The sequence below is a fragment of the Anas platyrhynchos genome, chromosome 3, assembly GCF_047663525.1.
Source record: "Anas platyrhynchos isolate ZD024472 breed Pekin duck chromosome 3, IASCAAS_PekinDuck_T2T, whole genome shotgun sequence".
In the NCBI taxonomy this organism is placed as follows: domain Eukaryota; kingdom Metazoa; phylum Chordata; class Aves; order Anseriformes; family Anatidae; genus Anas; species Anas platyrhynchos.
In genome coordinates, this window is record NC_092589.1 from 72,308,139 (window position 1) to 72,326,449 (window position 18,311).

The following is an 18,311-nucleotide window of genomic DNA, read 5'->3' on the forward strand; positions in this document are numbered from 1 at the left end:
TAAAGTAAAAGTCATGCCATTAGTAGTGGAAATAAAATCCAAGTGCTACATAAATCTGCAACTCAGGAAGGGGATATTTGTGTTCTGTTGTACTGGCATTCTCAGAGACCTCTTGCTTTTCAAAATCAAGTACACCCTGAGAGATGATGGTGACTTTATACTCCAACAGCCCCCAAACATTTTCACTAATTAGCAGTGTTTATGGACTGTGAGCTAACTGCATCAGCAACTGTCCGACAGACCTCAGTGAGTAGAAAATTGGAGACATGATTTGAGAGTATGCTTCTGAACTTGTATAAACTTACTCATCTGTCTCCTGACACTCATTAGAGTGAAGTTGTTGCGTGACTTCAGGAAGACAACCTTTCTTTTCAACTCTTGGAAATTTAAATAATTGCTTCTGAGGAAGACTCTTAAGGGCTCTCTTACAGTGTGCCTTCACTAAGCAATTAGTAGTAGTGCTTTTGGTTCTTGCCCAAAAGTGTATCATACCATTTATATTAACAACCTGCTCATGGTTTCAAATTCAGTCAAATTTACTGCCTTCTGGGAAAGCCAGAGATTAGAATTCAAGCATGTTCCTTACCCAAGCTTGCCGTGACAATGCAGGAAAAATTATTTAATGGCCTGTAGTCTTCCAGTCCTCTCGCTGCAGTTCTTGAAGGGCACAAAAGCAGGCATTATGGCTGGTACAGGCTCTTGGAGGATCTCAGCATGAACAACTGGAATGTACCGCTGGAGGTAAATGGATGGATGCAAAAGGTGTGAGAGAGCAGAATTGCAGAAGGGTGGTTTACAAGGCTGGATCTTCAGGTTCATCGGAGTTCTCATAGGGTAAACAGAATAAAACAAAAGCTATTCCCAAAGAGACGCAGGCAATTGCGTCTCTGAAAAGGAAAAGAAAAATATGTTCAGTAGCTTCTAGTAGTCTTTGTTCTCCTTTAGTGGCAGCTTCTACTATTCCAGTAGTTGCACCACAGGAAAACAATGGTTTCAGAAGATTGCCATATGTCTATTCTGCCATCAGCTGAAAAAAAGACTTTATAAATGCTTCTGTTTCTGTAAGCCCTTGGGTAAAAAGCACCAGAGCCACTGAAGAAAGCCAATTAGTATGGAACTTACTGGTTTCAAATGTTTACTTTGCAGTCGTTTCATTAAAAGGTATAGTCAAAGTGCATAAAATCACATCTCGTAGCTAACCTGTAGTGTTAGCCCCAAGTTTTACCTCTGTTCCTTTGATAAAGAGATTGCATCCTGTTAACTTACCAAGTGTATGCTGTCCTGGGAAATTAATGGATTGGTTTGCGTTGTTTTGACTGCTTCCCATTTTGAGCTGACATTTAGTCCTAAAATTCTTCAATGTTCTTTTTGTTGTCTTGATTTTCTTTGGGTCTGCACTACCCATGGTTTTGTATGAAAAACCCTTTGATTAATACAGTGAGATGTCTGTATTTTATTTGGATGTTGTTGTTTCTTCAGTTATCAGTCTGAAGTGAGGAGCTTAATGAAGTCCTATGGGTATCTTATATGTGGGATGTCTTCCATCCTATTACTAAAACGTGTAGCGTTTAAACAGATAAAAATTGTGGATTTACTTTGATCCAGCTCAACGGTGATGACTATTGGTATTTTCTCAGCACATTGAAAATGCACCTTCTCTTGATTTTTCAATTCAAGTTGCTTTTGATCATCTATTGAAATCAGAGACTTAACAGAGGATGATTTGAAATAGTTGTGTTAAACTTATATGGATCTTTGATTCCTTTTTCCAAACGTGATAATCTGTAGACTTAAATTTTCAAAACCTAAATCAGTAAAGTTCTCTTAGTGAACCGGTGTATGCAGGTTTGTGTAATGTATGCTGTTCCGTGTCATCTTCAGTTTAAGCTGGATTGTGTGCGAAGACAGATTTCCTAGAATATTAGCAGCAATCCCAAAGGACATGAAAGAAAGCACTTGGGAAAACAGGTAGAACTGTGATTTGTCTTCCTAGCTTTGATTTCAAATAAGAATCAGTTCTGTAGTTGTAATTGCAAAGAAATGTTCAACACTAAAACTAAGTCCAATAAAATACTGTCAGCTTGAGCTTGTCAGAGAGCTTGAGGCAACAGCTCTGAGGTATGAACAAGCTCATTCTTAACTTTGCCAATTTGAGTGCCAATAATGATGTTTTAAAATGTCAGAGTATTTTACTATTCTGATTTTAGTATTTACTATTACTATTTATCAAGTTTTAGAAAGTAATACCATGATGCATCTTCTCACATTTTGAAAAACACAGAGCCTAGACAGGCTGGCAGAGTCAGTGAAATAAGCAGGAGTACATATGTACATGGGTAGTAAACCAAACAGCAACAAACTCTTAGAATCGATGTGACTTTTCTGAAATATTGTAAAAGGTTAGACATACTGATATATTTATTGTCAATTCAGGGTGCTATACTTACAGGGCATACACGTGTTCATTTGTGAAGTTTAGAGATCATTTCTCGAGGAAAAACTATCTTCACTGCTTTTTCTCTTGTTTCTCTTTTGTGTTAGGATAAAGGTTAACTGTGAACGAATGGCTTGAACTTTTGTCAAAATACGTTGAAATAGAAGGTGAAGTCAAATTTTAAAAAAGAAGACAACAAAATATATTGAATAAAGTAACACATACCTTTATCCTTAAAAGCTGACTGGAAAAGGTCCTGGGCAACATGTCCTAGTTGATCCTTTGAGGTAGCTGATGTTTTCATCTAGTTGGTGCTTTGAGCAGGGAGGTTGGACTTGGTGGATCTCCAGATGTTCCGTCCTCAGCGCTTCTGTGATTCTGTTAATGGGACCGAAGTATTGCGTTTCAATTAATTGAATTAAAACAGTTGAATTAAAATATCCAACTAGTTCATATTTGAAAATATTTTGTTCTTTGGTTTTGTTGAACTAGTTCAACTCATTCTGTTGTACTCAATGAAAAGAAAGCCACTTCTACCTAATGTTTATTCATACAACCTAAACTAAAACCAACTTTTGAGCTTTGAATGAATATCATTGAGCTGATTGAAAAAAAAAATAAAGTGAAGATATGTTCTGCATCTGTTTCTCTGACAGAGACTGTCACAAATGGGATTTATAAAAAAAACCTGTAATTCCAGGTTGCTTGCTTTTCCATTTCCATGGTTTGATTTTTCTTTTAAAATGTTTGTGTTGTCCATGGCTTCTTTAACTTTAAGAACCATTTAATTGAAATGATGTTAATGGATTGCATCAAACTTAAAACCTCAGTGGAAGTTGTTGTACTTTCAAACTTAATCCTTAAAAGGTTTGCTTTAAAAGGAAAGGGTTTGTTTGAAAGTTACTTAAATGGAAACAATTCAGTTTTATGGCTGTCTCTTCCTAATATGACCCTATCAAAAAGGTTTAATAGTTTTTTGGTATTTAGTTGCTGAGGCTTTTTTTGCATCCATTTTGTGAAAGAGTCTAATGGCATTGCCCTGCACTTAAGTGATTTAAGGCTCAGGTCTGGGTTGATTATGTTTTAGTTCACATTGATTGGTCTTTTCAGAAATGTGATTAGTCGATAGTACTGACATAATTCATGACTGCCTAAAAATGTAAGGGTGACAGTTAACTGTTTGGGTAAAGGACTGATTTTAACCAGGTGGAATTAAGGGAGAAATTCAGTGCTGCTAACAGAGGTACACCATAGTTGTTCATGGTGACACACCACAGCTGTTCCACTCGAGCATTGCAGACTTCAAAGAACTACCAGAGTTTGACAAGAGACACACTATTAAGGCAGTAAGTGATTAAATCTTCAATCAGGGAACAAAGGCAAACAGCCAACACTTGGTAGAATTTGCATAGTTCGGATTAAGTTACATTTGATTGTTGGCATTTAACAACTCACTTAGCATGCAGAGTATCCCTTTAGCAAATTTTCATTTGTCAGTTTTGGTGATTGCAATGAGTACCAAAGAATTTTAAACTAGAAATGTTTTAATGCAAGTGCAAAGATGCAGAGCATGACAGTACTCTGTTAGTCCTGCATGTAAAATTCTGGCACGCAGACGTTTCAACTGCAGTGCTGCAGCTTTGAACACACATACACGCCATATTTGTATAGCATATATAGTTAAAAACAATAATTATCTTTTCAAATATTCAATGTATTTTGCATTTAGTTTGTTCTTTTTTTTACCTCTATGGTAAAAAATATTAATTCTTGCATGCTTTTGCACATGTGTTTTTGATATAGTAATTGATGCATTTTTGTGTTTTTATTTTTCCACTGTTTGTTTGTTTTATTGCAGCTTTATTGTTCTTGAGCCATGTGCCATGAAGTGTAAGTATGTTGCTTTTTTCTGGCCTAATGAACAGCAATATTCATTGCAACTACAATAAAACTAGGAAAAGTAATTTTTTGAGAGTATAAGACGCAGAATTGCTGCTTGGTGATTTCAAAAAAATAGTCACTGTGATGTAGAGAATTCAAGGTCAAAGTTTTTCTGATAGAGCGTATCACCTGGCTCTGTGTGCTTTCATCTGTTTTGAATTATAGCATGTGGCTGCAGAGTAAGTGCTGGAGTTTCATTTTTGGAAAAGTTTAACTTCTAGTTCCTTTAAGGAGCATAAATATTCCTTGTGCTTTCCAGGAGAAGCTACTGGTTATTGTATTTATAATAAACTATTTTAGTGCAAGTGTACTGTACGATTGATTTGTATCGATGAAGTATAATGCTGATAGAGTTCAAGGAAGGCAAAGAATTACAGAAAGTTAGGTAGTGCAACAGTCACACATGTAAATCACTCAATAAAGTTCGGATGTTCAAACAGGGAGTGGCATATATTAGAACAGAGCACGTCAGTGGTGTCCACAGTACAGAAAACAATGGCTGTGGCACGAGTTTTGGGTGATTGCAGACATGCTGCTGAGTGAATCTCCGTGTGATGCTGAAGAGCTGGTGTCATTTCGAGTTACGTGAAGAACAGGAGAATGCTGAGGAGGTTGAAGGTAGCGTATGTGAAACGAGTGGCAAACAGTGTCTCGGACTCCTGCACCGATGTATTTTAAGTGATGTTGAAAAAACGGAGATCAGAAGAGAGCTCAAACATGCTTGTCCTCCTCTAGAGGATACTAAGGCATGTTTTCATGAGATTGCACCAGGAGGGTGGGGAAGTTCTAGTTCTGTACTAGAAGTTCTGGTGCAGTGGGGAAAAACACAGAAAGAACAAATACCTTGAGTTTAAGCTAGTCAGCATCTTAAACACTCAAGTAAAGAAGAGTTTCAGAGTGTGAGGCATTTGGGGCTGCCTGCTCAAGGAAAGTGGTAGCTGCCTCTTCTCTTAAAGCCGGACATTGATCTTCCTTCTAGAAAAGACTGCTTTTGTCACATGAGCTGCTGGGAGACCAGGTTAACTTGCAGGTCTGCAATAATCTGGAAGGCAGATCCAATGATCACATCTTCCCCCATACATTAAAGTACACTAAATACCAGTCCACTGTGCCAATACGATGCCCCTGGGTGCAAAGTTCTGCTTCTGCTCCCGTCTCAGCAATGTGGACTGCTAATTATAGGCGTGTGAAGGAGGATTGGAGATCAAATTCCCTGTGAGCCTCCCTCCTTGCATTATCTTAGAGCTTACTGCCTTGTGATGATCAGAGATACATCTAAACAGCTGACCTCAGTTATTGGGGATGTCGATAAATGTTGTGGCTAGTCTGCAGGGGTACGAACGGGGTTGTACTTGCTGGATCTGAGAGCTCGTGCGACCTCTCTGGCCGCAGCTCTGCTCTCAGGGTGTTACCCTGTAGTACCAGCAAGGCAAACTGCCCTGGCAGGAGCACGATACCTTGTAAAGTTACGTGCTACTTAACCCTGATGTAGCTTGTGCATGTCTCCCGGATGACAGGCAAAACAAAATGCCTGCGCTTTCAAAAGCATTCGAGCAATCAGTTGTTGCATCTTCACCTGGTGTTACAGCCACCGTTCGCCCTGTCACAGCGGAATCAGGACTGGAAGCGAAATGTAACTTCTCCATGAAATGTCTCATCGGGTAATCAGGGTTTCTCTCCGCAATTACCTTAGTGTCTCGTTCAGGGGAAGGAGGTGAGTGTCACAGAGCAGAGACGCCTGCATTGCCTTCCGAAAGAAGCTGTTAAGTGCACAGTCTGAGGAATCTCTGCGTCGATAATCCAACTTCTGAGATTGGCTTGTTCTTAGAAATGCAGCTGATTAATAATTCAGCGTGGCAGGATTGGATTTTTTCGACTGCTTGTGATCTGAGTGCCGATGCCTGGACTGTGCGTGCTCTCATCTTGGGGAGCTCAGACTATAAAGGGCAAGTGGCTTCAACCTGCTGTCGTCTGCTGCTTTCAAGGCAGAAACCTGTGGTGTCTGCGTACCTTGACTCGTAGTGAGCAACCAATTCAGTTCATAGCTTGTAAAATAAATGTGGTGGGGGTAGAATTTATTCACCCCTTCATACTTTGAGTAATAAAGGAAAAATTATTTGCCAGAAGATCTCTGTTCTCTGTCTCGTCCAGCTCTGAACAACTTGCTATTGTTCCCCTTCTGTCAGCAGTCTTCACGTGCCAATTTGAGGGTTCAGGCAACTAGAAACTCCTACAAAACTGGGCCAGATCTTCCTTTTTGAGGGGTAAAAGGCTTGAGAAAGTACTTAGCTAAGAAGACATTATACCCTAGTGGCAAACTATCTAGGAACTCTTCACTGTATTTCTCATAAAGCTTCACAACATAGAATTGTTGTGATTTGGTTGGCAGTAAGTTGTGTTGGATGTTTCTGTTGAAATATTACTGTGGCCTTGATTCTTTAAGCAGGGTGTTCTCCCTACGCACCTTTAGGAAGGTGACGACTATTGCCAATTCCTCTGCTTAAGGAAACTTATGATTTAATTTAAATTTTCAGAAATGAAGCATCAGAAGTGATTTCCTTTGTGCTTATGAAAGCATCATTTTGTTTTTTTTTTTTTTCCCCTCAATTACAAAGGGAAGTGATAGTATGACAAGAAGAGGTGCTCAGTTTGTTTCCTTTGTATCTTAGTGTAACATTTTAGATCGGATGGTAATAGGAAGAAAGCTGGTTTAGTGTCATATCTGGTAACTACAGTTTGTTAGAAAAATGCATCTGGTGGGAAGAACCTGAAATTTCACCCACCTCTTCTAAATCTTTATGTATGGACCGTGCCTGTTCAGTGCTATTCAAAATTTACATGGATTGGGGATTCATTTTTCCATCTTTTACTTCCATGCTGCTTTGTAGCCAATTCTAGATGGGCACAGCTGACAGTGCTCCCAAAACACTGCAGGGATGTTGTCTGCGTACCCACTGCCTTGAAGTAAGATGAATTACCTGCTGAAGGTGTCCATCTGCCCCGTACCTCTTTGACTGTAGAGGGAGCATAATGCTTAAGTCATTATGTGGATGAATTCCATGAATAACAGAAAAGTTAGGTCTCTGGACCAAGAAAAAAAGACTCATCCAACTCATTATAGCATGTAGGTGTGAAATTCAGGCTGTTAGAGATGCCGGTGCTGTTCCTACAATTTTCTCTGGTTCTATCTGAACACTGAACCTTTTCTTCCCAAGTCAGACTTCAGTGGTAGGTGTCTTGAGGCTCCTTTTGCTGTTCAGTTCAAGTAAACAGTGTGGTTCTGTTGACCATTAGGCAGATGAAAATAAATGCACCCATTTTTCCTCAGGGGATAACAGTACAAAAACATCTTGGAGTGAACAGTAGCACAAAGCACGAGTTAGAAAGTCGGGATTTGAGTAGACATAGTGACATGGGTCAAGAAAAGGAATTACCAACAAGAGCCTTATGCAGACAAGATGCATGTGGTCTGAAAGTGCAGGCAGGTAACTAGACAGATTAACTTACACACGGTGTGATAATTGTACAAAGACTAATTCTATCAGTATATTGTCTTGTGTCTACTTATTTTTGCAATAATTGTGCCTCTGCTGGAGTAATTGACTTGGAACCAGGAAAGTTTTAAAAATTATTTTGACCATATTATTTCCATCTGAACTCAGATAATGCTTTGTTAGATGTTTCCATTAGAAAAGGGAAAGTTCTATTTATTTATGTTTATGGTGTACACTGGGAGCTTGTCTGCACAATTTTTTTTATAAGCAATGAGCTGCAAATTACTGTTAAGCATTTCTTTTTAACTAGAGTAAAGAGACTTTAGAAAATACCGTGTTTTGTAATACACATCCCTAGAGCTATATGTCTTCCAGTTGAGTGCAGATGTTAATTATTAGTTGGTTAACCTCAAATTTCTCTGGAGGAAAAATGTACGCCTGGTCACATGGCAGGCCACAAAGTTGATTTCTATCATCAGTATTTGTTAAAAGTTTTGTTCTCTTTCAACAATAAGCTTACTTCTTTTCCAAGCGTTCAAGTAAGCTGGTGCTCTTCTTGCATGCCTAGCTACGGGTGGTGGTGGGTGTGTCTCAAGTCCTCTATTGGGGGTATTATAATTAGATTGCTTTTGTTTCACTTTTTTTTTTTTTTTTTTTTAAGTAGTTTGATAAATTATAGTTCTGACACAGTAACTAAAAAGTGTGCTGTGCTATCCCTGGGGGATGCGTTGCTTCTATTGTGTAGATGTGTTTGAAGCTCCATCGCCAAGCCAGTTTCTGGTGCTATGATTTCTTTCTGAACAGTTTTGCCCATTTGTTTTCATTGTATTTCATTGAACCTTATAAATAAGGAACATTCCCCAGACCGGCATTAATTCACTTTGGGGGAGAAAAAAAAAATCTTACTGTATGAAATTTTTGTCAAGTCTGAGATCTTCTTTATTCTTTTAACCAGTTTGGCAGTCATGGCTATATTCTAGTTAGTAGGTGTTCAGGAAACCTGTCTTGAAGTTGTGCACTTCAAACTGTACTTTCTTTCTTCATTTTTGGTGTATTGTGTTCCCACTGCCTTAAAGTATGGTCACATGATTTAACATTAGCTATTTGTTTTGCCTGTTTATGTTATGCAATAAAAAACTGCAAGCTTTATAAAACTTTACTGGCAAAATTCTTGATTGTATGACTTTAAAAAAAAAAAAAAAAAGTGAGGAGAAAACATGAGTTTCCCATTCAATAACCAGTGTCCTAACTCAGATCCTGTATATTAACACTGATAGAGTTGCTCTGCTTTTAGAAACACTTGATTTGCTTTACACTCTGGATTGATTAGGTCTTTTTTCAGCACGAACCTCAAGCCATCTTATGTTGTTTACAAGTGATAAGAACAGTAGGATTCACATCTTGCAAATGTAGAGCAAATCCCATTTCATTTTGGTAGTCATTAGAAGTCATTTGCTTTCTCAATCCATTTTCCAAAACAGTTGTAAATTGCTGTCTGACCTACTTGCTTGAAAAGTAAGGGACATCTAGAGATTGTAAACTACTTGTAATACTTTAGAGTTTTGTGTCAATAACCAATGAGACCTCGCAAAAGACCGTTTGCCCAGTTATGTTTTAGTAGGTGGTTAACTGGCCTTTTTGCTATTTCCTTCCTTGTATTTGCAGGAAACGCCGCTTTTTATCCCTTCAGCAAAACCGTGCACATATGGATGTATATACTGTCTGACAGTTCCTTCCCACTTTCAAGAATGTGGCAGCACAGGAGCGTGCTTTCCTTTGCTTTGGAAGCAGTGAACTTTTAGGTTAGACTTTTGAATGCTGCTTAAGCTGTCTCTTCGCTGGCATTGGGACTGCACAAAGCAAGAGCTGCTGTCACCTGCCTTGTGCAGCTTTGTGTGCATGCCGGCACAGTAATTTGGGCGGCGATGGTGAATTGGACTTGGGGAACTGGTGTATTGAAAAGGGTTATCTTTTTGCAGGGTGAGTTTTTAGCTAAATTGATGTTCCATCCCAGTTCTTAGTGCATATGTTCAAAGGCTTTCACAGTCTCAAACAAGAAGTGGAGAAACGGGGCAAGAGCAGATGACTGTGGCAGCTTGATTTTCATCTGATTTTGTCTCTACAGCTGAATTGCCTTTTCTAAAGAATAATCATTCTGTATGTCATGTCATCTCTCAGTATAAATACACGAGCACTATCTTGTATTTAAATGCTTGGAGGACTTTTTTTTTTTTCTTTTGCTATATTTTGCTTTTTTCCCCTCTTTTCTTCACCTGTCGTAGAGGAATAAAGGTGCTAAAATTTAAAACTGAGGAGCATATATAGCAGATTTAATACTTCGGTTTTATACAGCAGTATCTTACTTCATTTCTTCCTAAATGGTGTTTATGTTAAAAGTGGGGGTGGGGAAGGAGGAGGTAGTATCTTGAACGCTGAGATATTTTCCATTCAATTTAGCATAATCTGAAAACTCGGAAATCTAAACAGCTTACTATATGCAAGGTTCAAATGATGTTTTAATAAATCTCTTTTAAAAGTTATTTTAAAACGTAATAAATTAGAATATGCATATTTTCAACAGTACAGTCATACATCTTTTTACATAAATGTGGCATTTTAATTTGCAAAAACTAACCAGTGAGCAAATGCTTATGTATCTACGTACCTTTATAATGTGGCTTCTGCTGGGTTAGTGTGAGAAGGAAATCTCTGCAACCAACTGCATTCGTTGTTTCACCTTCTGATACACTTGTTGATGTGTGCAGATGCTGAGTGTGCAGTGCTGTCATAAAGCTGTGTTTAGGTCAAAGTTCCTGAGGAGCCTAGCATATTATTCATTCCAGCCACGAGGTGACTCTGCTGTTAGGTCGCTCTTGCAGAACTGAAACTGTGCAAGAAAGAATTGATACACCAAAAAGGACAGAATGCAGAGATGGCCAAACCCGAAGTAATTTATAAAGTGCCGGGTTCACTATTTTTGGCCTGGCCTGATCATGACTGAGAAGACTAAACAGTGTGAGAGGTGTCAGTTGTGCTGGGGCTGAATTTGCTGTCAGTCACTTTGTGGTCGGTAGGCAGCTGTTCTGTGTAAGAGCTGATGTAGGAGCTTACACCAGTAAAGCACACTTTCTGTCATACCATTCATGGTTGCTTTGTTCTCTAAGTTGTAGTAATGCATTGCTGGTTCCTGTAACAATTTTATGACTTGCCAGCATCCTTGAACTTTTATAAATTGATGTTTTCAGCTTGAATGCATACAGCTTTTACCTGTTTCAGACTCTGGTTATTCAGTCTCTTATTGCTAATTGATTTGCTTCTTTAAACTGTTTATCAACACATAGGGAATCAGCAGAGAAGCCTAGCTGGAAAGATGAGCTACATCTCAGCAGCAAAAGAAAAACATGGGCTTATTGGCCCTGGGAAATACCAACAGAAATTTTGGTAACAAAGACTTTTGGTCCTCCTATATCCTGAGGAAGGAGTCGATTACTCGAGCTCTTGATCTAGCTCAGCAAGGTCTGTCTGGTGGTGTTTAATGGCCAATTCAAATAGATTCTTCTTCCTCTTCCGAATTGCCAAATTTTGACTAGTTCCCCAACCCCATTGCCAGCTCGTCTAATCTTTTCCTCATCTTCTGTAGGAGTTCTGCAGTCCTTATTTATCAGTCTGTTGTGTGTAAATTCCTTCTTAAAAGAAAGCCGGGGTTGAAGGTATGCCAGAATTCGTTTTCGTTGTGTGAAAGCATTAGAATGGTTTTCAGTAATGGGATCAACTGCTATTTTTTCACATTCTTTCCACCAATTAACACATGGTACTTAGTGACATTTTATCCAATTATGCAACTGCTAGGCATAATCTTACCATCTACAGTCAAAAACGGATTCCAAGTAAAACATTCACTTTGAGAGGCTTTCTCCTGTAATTCTGATGTATTTATTATGTTTTGTGAAGCTCCCCACAAGTCAGAGCTGAGGTAATGTTACTGTCTTGTACGTGAAGAACTCAGCTTCCAAAATGCCGGTACTAGAGTTAGAACTCTTGGAACTGCTGCGGGGTCTCAACCCCAAAGTATTAGGGTCTAAGTTTCTATATTATTGCTGTGCTTAATGATTTAATTAAAAATGTTTAAAATGTGTAAATGTTTAGCAGTTTTCTAAAATATTTCTGGCTGATGGAGTACAAAAAAGACGGTGCCGGCATGCAGCGCTGACTTGCTTGCAGATTCCAGCTCTCACCTGTGTACCAAGTGAAGCTAAGGTGCCGTGAAAGAACCACCACCAGTTGCACAAATAAACTTCATTTAATATATATACCCGAGGAGCCAAAGGCTTACGGAGGAACAGCTGGTTCAGGTTTCTCTTGGTAGACGGGCTGTTTGAGCTGCAGGTTAGATTTAGTGTGGTGTCAGGGTTATCTGCCAGACTGTGCTGTCTGTCCTTCCTGTTGTGCTCAGCCTCCTGCTTCCTGTCTTCTCCCTGAGTTTCTTTGTCTCTCTATTTATCTTCTTGCTCCCCCACTCCATGCACTTTTTGCTTTTTTTCTTCCCATGCTAGCAGGATCCCAGTGGGAGAGCTATTGAAAACCTGGGGGGGGCAGGTGGCCTTAGTATTTGACTGCAGTTATTTTGCTCCTGCTGCACACTGTAGTTATGCTTTCAGACAAAACCACAGGAGAAATCCCCATTATTGCTCAGATTTTATTTCTAAAAGAAAAGGTTTATTTAAGGATGTGTGACTAGATGGCCATGTTTGGCTTTGCTTAATTTTAGACGTCACTGAATGTGTTAAGGACTGGAATAGCCACATATGTATGGTAAATCTTGAGAAGAAAGCTAAATTTAAGCATTCTAGTGTAAAATTGCTGTAGCTAAATCTGACAGCAACGTATTCAGGAACTCCTTAATTCTGAAAAAAAAAACAACTGTGCTCACGCTTGTCTTTTCACGTCGACTTCCATGGGACTGTTCATGGGATGAAAATGAAGCATCTCCTTTTATGTAGTTTAGGAGTCCTTGTTTGTAACAGTATTTCTATACAATGAGAGCACTTAAAACTTTTTTACATAATGCTTTATGCAGAATATGTGAATACTGTAATCTCATCTTCAGTAATGCTAAATCATCATCTAAAATTGGTACTTTTTTTTACAATCTTACTTTAGTGTTTAATTAATTGGCTAGAGAATCTGTTACCTGTGTTCAGTCACTAATAATATGAAAATGCAGCTCCAAAAAATTCCAGTTGTCTGAGTCATTTTAATGACATGATTTTTTGAAAAAAACTGTAATGTGTGAAAACTTGTCTGACTTGAAATATAATATGCCATACATCTGAAAATTAAAAATCTAAGTAGGTTTGTAAAGCCAACTTGTTAGAAACAGTCTCATCTAAAGATCTTTGCAAATTAGCAATTTTCAGAATAATTCATAAAGAATTTTAATAATAGTGTCACGTATCACTTTGTCACAAAGTATTAACTTCTCTTTTCTTCTTATTGATTCTACAGTTACCCAGATTTTTCCCCATTTTTCTCTGAACAATGTGCTACATTAAAGGAAAATCAGATACACGAACGGTTTCCTTATAAAGCACTACTTAAAAAGTAATGTGGTCGTCATAAGTATGTGGATACACAGCTCATTAAATCATCAATGATAATGGCGTTAAGAGTCTTCCAGTAGGTATAATCCTAGCAAGCTGCCTGAGTCGTGAGTTCACAGTAACCTTTCAGGAGCCTGAGCAGTGTTGGTAATTCCCGAAGTACACGTACTCGATCTCCTCCTCCTCCCTGAGTTCAGTCTTCTGTGGGCCTTTCAAAACACAGAGTGGAGGGAGCTTCTGAAACGTGGTATCCTGACCTTGAAAGAGCAGGAGATCTCTGAAAGTATCAACAGAAAGCTACATTTTAGAAAAAACAGGGGTCTGGTGGTGAGAATTAAACGTCCTTTTTGACAACACATCAGCCAGAAGGAATCTGTCACACTTCTCTTGCTTTCGGTAATGTTCTAGTCTGGATCTTAGAATGTTAAGGTCAAATGTGAAGAAAACGTGTTTAGAAGACAATTGAAACACCTACTGCTGCGATTTATTTTAACACGGACAATCATGCAGGAACATTACTTCAGGTACTCGTTCCTCTTGATTTTGAAAACAAAACCTAGTTTTCGAGGGCACTGACACTTAACTATCTTCACAAAAAGTGTAGTTCAGAAGTCTCTCCTTAGTAGTCGTGCTCCCAGGAGAGCAGTGATGTGTCTCTGAGCATGGCAAAGAGCTCCCTCATCTACTGCTTTTTACAACTGCAGGATGAGCAAAGTTGAAGTGATTATGATTGTTGCACGAGATTTAATTTGTGGATTTATGGTTAAAAGGTGTTAAAATGTACCGCCTACGTATCACTGCCGTCATTGGGCTGGGAAAAAGGGTGAGCAGGGGGAGATGGGAGGTAAATCTGAACAGAGCAAGGCGGGGGAAGAACTGGTATTAGGTACTCCCTCTACTCGGAGCATTTAGTGCATTAGCTTAAAATGTGAAGCTAGATTGCTAGCTGTCTTTCTCCCCTTGTTCTTTTTAATTATATGTGAGGGAGAGCTTTTGTTTTCCATGCAGAAAGGTGATCAGTACTTTGAGTAGCGCTGTGCACAGAATTTCAACAATTCAAAATTTAATAGCCAGTGAGATGACCCTGTGAAATAGGAATATCTGCGTTGGGTGATACTGCATCAGCAACAGATAGTTCTGAATAACACTTCTTCAACATTTCTTAAAGAATGCAGACATGGCTATAAATACTTTGCCTTGGCAAACGAAACATCCAGTCTACGCAGTCTTTGCAGTCACTCTGAAGGTTATTGAGTAAATACAAACCAACCTCACGAAATGATCTGCACAAGGCAAGCAGTCTTTGGATACATGCTTTCTGTAAAGTGCTCAAATGTTTAATTTTTTTTTTTCAGTAACACGGCGACAGAAAAGGACCTTGCAATTTTAATTATGCGAAGAACTAGAACAGCGTGTATGTTACCAATTAATGACTGTAACAAGCCTAAGATAAGGGTGCTACAGAGGCTGGGCATTCTTTGCAGGAAGAAAGGCTAGAGCAGGCAAAAAGCCATGGAACCCTTCAAGTGCTGCCAAGAGACAGCAGACTTTACAGAAGATGAAAAGAGGGGGATGGATGCCTAATTCAAGATGAGGAAGTGAAGTAGCACGTTACAAAAGAAACCGAAATAGGAAGTAAGATACTTAATAGTATTGCAAAATGTGCGGAATAAAATAGTAACACCAGCTGTATTACTGAAAGAGCATTCATTTACATATTTTGTAATATATAAAAGATCAGGAGAAGGCATAAAAAGATCACATTGGAAGGGTGACAGATGCGGTGCATGCGCTTAGCAGCTATTGACTTTAGTGGATGTCTAGATCTTTGTTTACCTGGAGTAAATGAAAAACCAACGGCTTGGTAGAAACCGCAGCTGAGGGCGTGGTGGGGATCTGGGGACTGTACTCACAGACAAAAAGCTACAATACAGAATTCTTTGAGACACAGTGGATAAATTGGGGGGGAAAGAATACGTGTAGAAAGAGCTCATTTCATTTACTTTGGTTTTCAAGGACTTTTTTTTCCTTGTGTAAGACTTACCCTTGTGTGTCTTCTGACAAGCAAGGAGGAGGCTACCTAGTAACTGAATGGCGAGCAAAATAAAAATACAGAAATAATGTGTGATTTCTGTATTTCATGCTATTTTAGAGTAAAGGATGAAGAGATCTTTCATCAGAACAAAAAATGATACTGAAAAATACTATAACTTGAATCTAAGTTTTCTAATGCTGCTTTTATTTCTACAAGTCAAAACAATTATTTTTACACTTGCACAGTACCTCTTAAATTAATCCTGAATATCTGTTGATGATAAGTATAATAATCATCGAACAGCTGTTAAAGTGGAATGAAGAGGGTAAAAAAAAAGAGCTGGGGAAAGGGGGACAGTAAGATGGAGCATTTTTCAGTGTGCAGCTTTTCTATGGTGCAAACTGTAGAGCTGTTGAGGATTCACAGCTCTGCAAGATGACTTGGGATTCAGACCACCAGCCTTCAGGAATACAGCTTCTGCAAGTTATTTGTGGAGTCGCTCCCTCTGTAACAGCTCCATAAAATTGAATTTGGCTGGGGATTGGTTCATAGCAAACCAGTCTGCTACAGCAACACCAGCTGAAAAGTGTTTCCCGCGTGTAACTGAAGGGTTTTATCACGAGAAACCTTAGGGAAAATTTAGAGTAAGGATTTGAGATACATACAATCTCAATTTATAGCATTGTTTGAAAAAGCTACAATGGATTAGAGTACTTTGACACCCAGCCTCCTTGCTGGAGTTTCTTTTTTCCCACACTTGGAAATGTCCCGAACATCCTGCCCCTTTGTGTGTAGCCTTTCTTGGAAGACTCCTGAGCAGGCATATCTGTCCCTAATATATTTTCAGATAGGTTCCTTATAAAGGATATTACCTCCCACATCATTTATTATTGTTATAATACAACAAATGGACAATGTTTATACCATTATGGTATTCAATGTAAGTTACAGTAATATGGCTAATTTATGGAAAGTTTGTGGTTAAATATGTTAATGTTGCACTGAAAGTTTTTATTACCTTGGGCACTGTGGGTAAATGCTGTTTTACATTAAGTTGATGTGGGACTTCTACTCTGAGAAAAAGTTTAAAGCCGATATTTTCAACTGTAAACACTGAAATTTTCTGGTGAAACTGTCCAAGACTGGTAAGCTTCAAGCACATAAGATGTTAAGAACTTTTTTATTTCATTAAAGGCTATGTGTGATGAGAAATCATGTCTGTCAGGTTTGCTCTGGGGTATCCTGAGATGTTGTGGTGTAACACTGGTAGGCAGCCCAGCACTACACGGCTGCTCTCCAGCTTCCCTCTCCTCAACAGAGCAGGGGGAGAAAATACGGTGAAAAAAGCTTGTGGATTGAAATAAGGGTAAGGAGGTTGCTCACCAATTGGCGTAATAGGCATAACAGACTCAGTGTGTGGAAGATGAATTTATTGCCAGTTGATAAAACTAGGGCCATGAGAGCTAAAAGTAAACTGACCCCCCCCACACACACACACCCCCTTCCACCTTCTCCCTCCAAGTGGTGCAGGAGAATAGGGAGTGGGACTGCGGTCAGTCCCTGACGCTTCATCTCTGCTGCTCCCTCACGGTCCCTCTCTGCCCCTGCTCCTGTGTGGGCTCCTCTCCACGGGCTGCAGCTCCGGCCCGGGGCCTGCTCCTGCGGGGGCTCTCCATGGGCCGCAGCCTCCTCCAGGCCACATCCACCTGCTCCACCGGGGGCTCCTCCACCCATGAGGGGGCTGCAGCGTGGAGATCTGCTCCATGTGGGACCCATGGGCTGCAGGGGGACAGCCTGCTCCACCAGGGGCCTCTCCACAGGCCGCAGGGGAACTGCTGCTGCCTGCCTGGAGCACCTCCTGCCCTCCTGCTGCACTGACCTGAGGGCTGCAGGGTTGCTTCTTCATGTTCTCATTCCTCTCTCCCACTTGCTGTTGCACAGCAGTTTTCTTCCCCTTTCTTTAATCTGCTCTCCCAGAGGCCCACCCAGCATTGCTCCCTGGCCTCGCTCTGGCCAGCAGCAGGTCCCTTTTGGAGCTGTCTGGAGCTGGCTCTGCTCTGACCTGGGGCAGCTGCTGGGCTCTGCTCACACAGGCCACCCCTGCAGCCCTCCCGCTACATAAATCTAATAGAGAAGAACAGTGCTTGTTTTTGTGGAGCATGTTATCTTCCTTTCAGGCAGAGGAATAGGCTGAGATGAGATAGTTACCTGCAACAGAGGTCTGAATGAAAAAAAAAAAAAAAATGTGCAAGAGGTATTTATGGAGTTAGTCCTGTTTGAAGAATAGGGCAAGAGAAAGCCAGCATAATATGGTGTCATTTATTTGTTAACATAAACAGGTCTGGTGAGAGTGTTTATACTCCACAGTGTATCACTTCTCTGGGATTACACCAGCTTGGTGGTATTCATGAATTTATAAATATTCAACATTTCTGAAAAGTGTCTGTGAAAAGGTAATGCTGATGAAAACACTGTTAACCTTATCACAATTAATGTCAGTTTTTTTTGCCTACAATTTAGAGTAATAAATGGTCTTTGGCAGTATCTTACGGTGTGTTTTTTCTGACTTACTACCTAGCTGACAGAAGAGTATGTGTTTTCTTCTGGTTGAACAAAAATGTTTGAACTGTTTTTTTTTCTGGTGCAGGGAAGACGAGAGTTGTGATGGGAATGATGTGCACTCTACAGTACTTGTACAGATCTGTACATACACATGAGCCTCATATATATAGAGATCGAAGTTCAACTTCAGTTAACAACAAACGAAACTTGTTGGACACATATATCTCCTATTGCACATATATCTC

The 18,311-nt window shown here is 39.6% G+C and overlaps 1 protein-coding gene and 1 long non-coding RNA gene across 2 annotated transcripts in view; one reads left to right on the plus strand and one right to left on the minus strand.

The window, feature by feature from the left end:
• Nucleotides 1–18,311, plus strand: part of REV3L (REV3 like, DNA directed polymerase zeta catalytic subunit) — a 115,394-nt gene that overhangs the window by 17,637 nt on the left and 79,446 nt on the right. The gene's annotated exons all lie outside the window — the stretch shown is intronic.
• On the minus strand, nucleotides 592–10,872 carry LOC140002210 (uncharacterized). The gene is made up of 3 exons (XR_011808414.1): nucleotides 10,535–10,872; nucleotides 2,660–2,812; nucleotides 592–735 (listed from the first exon to the last, which is right to left on the minus strand). It is a non-coding gene; the product is annotated as an uncharacterized lncRNA (long non-coding RNA).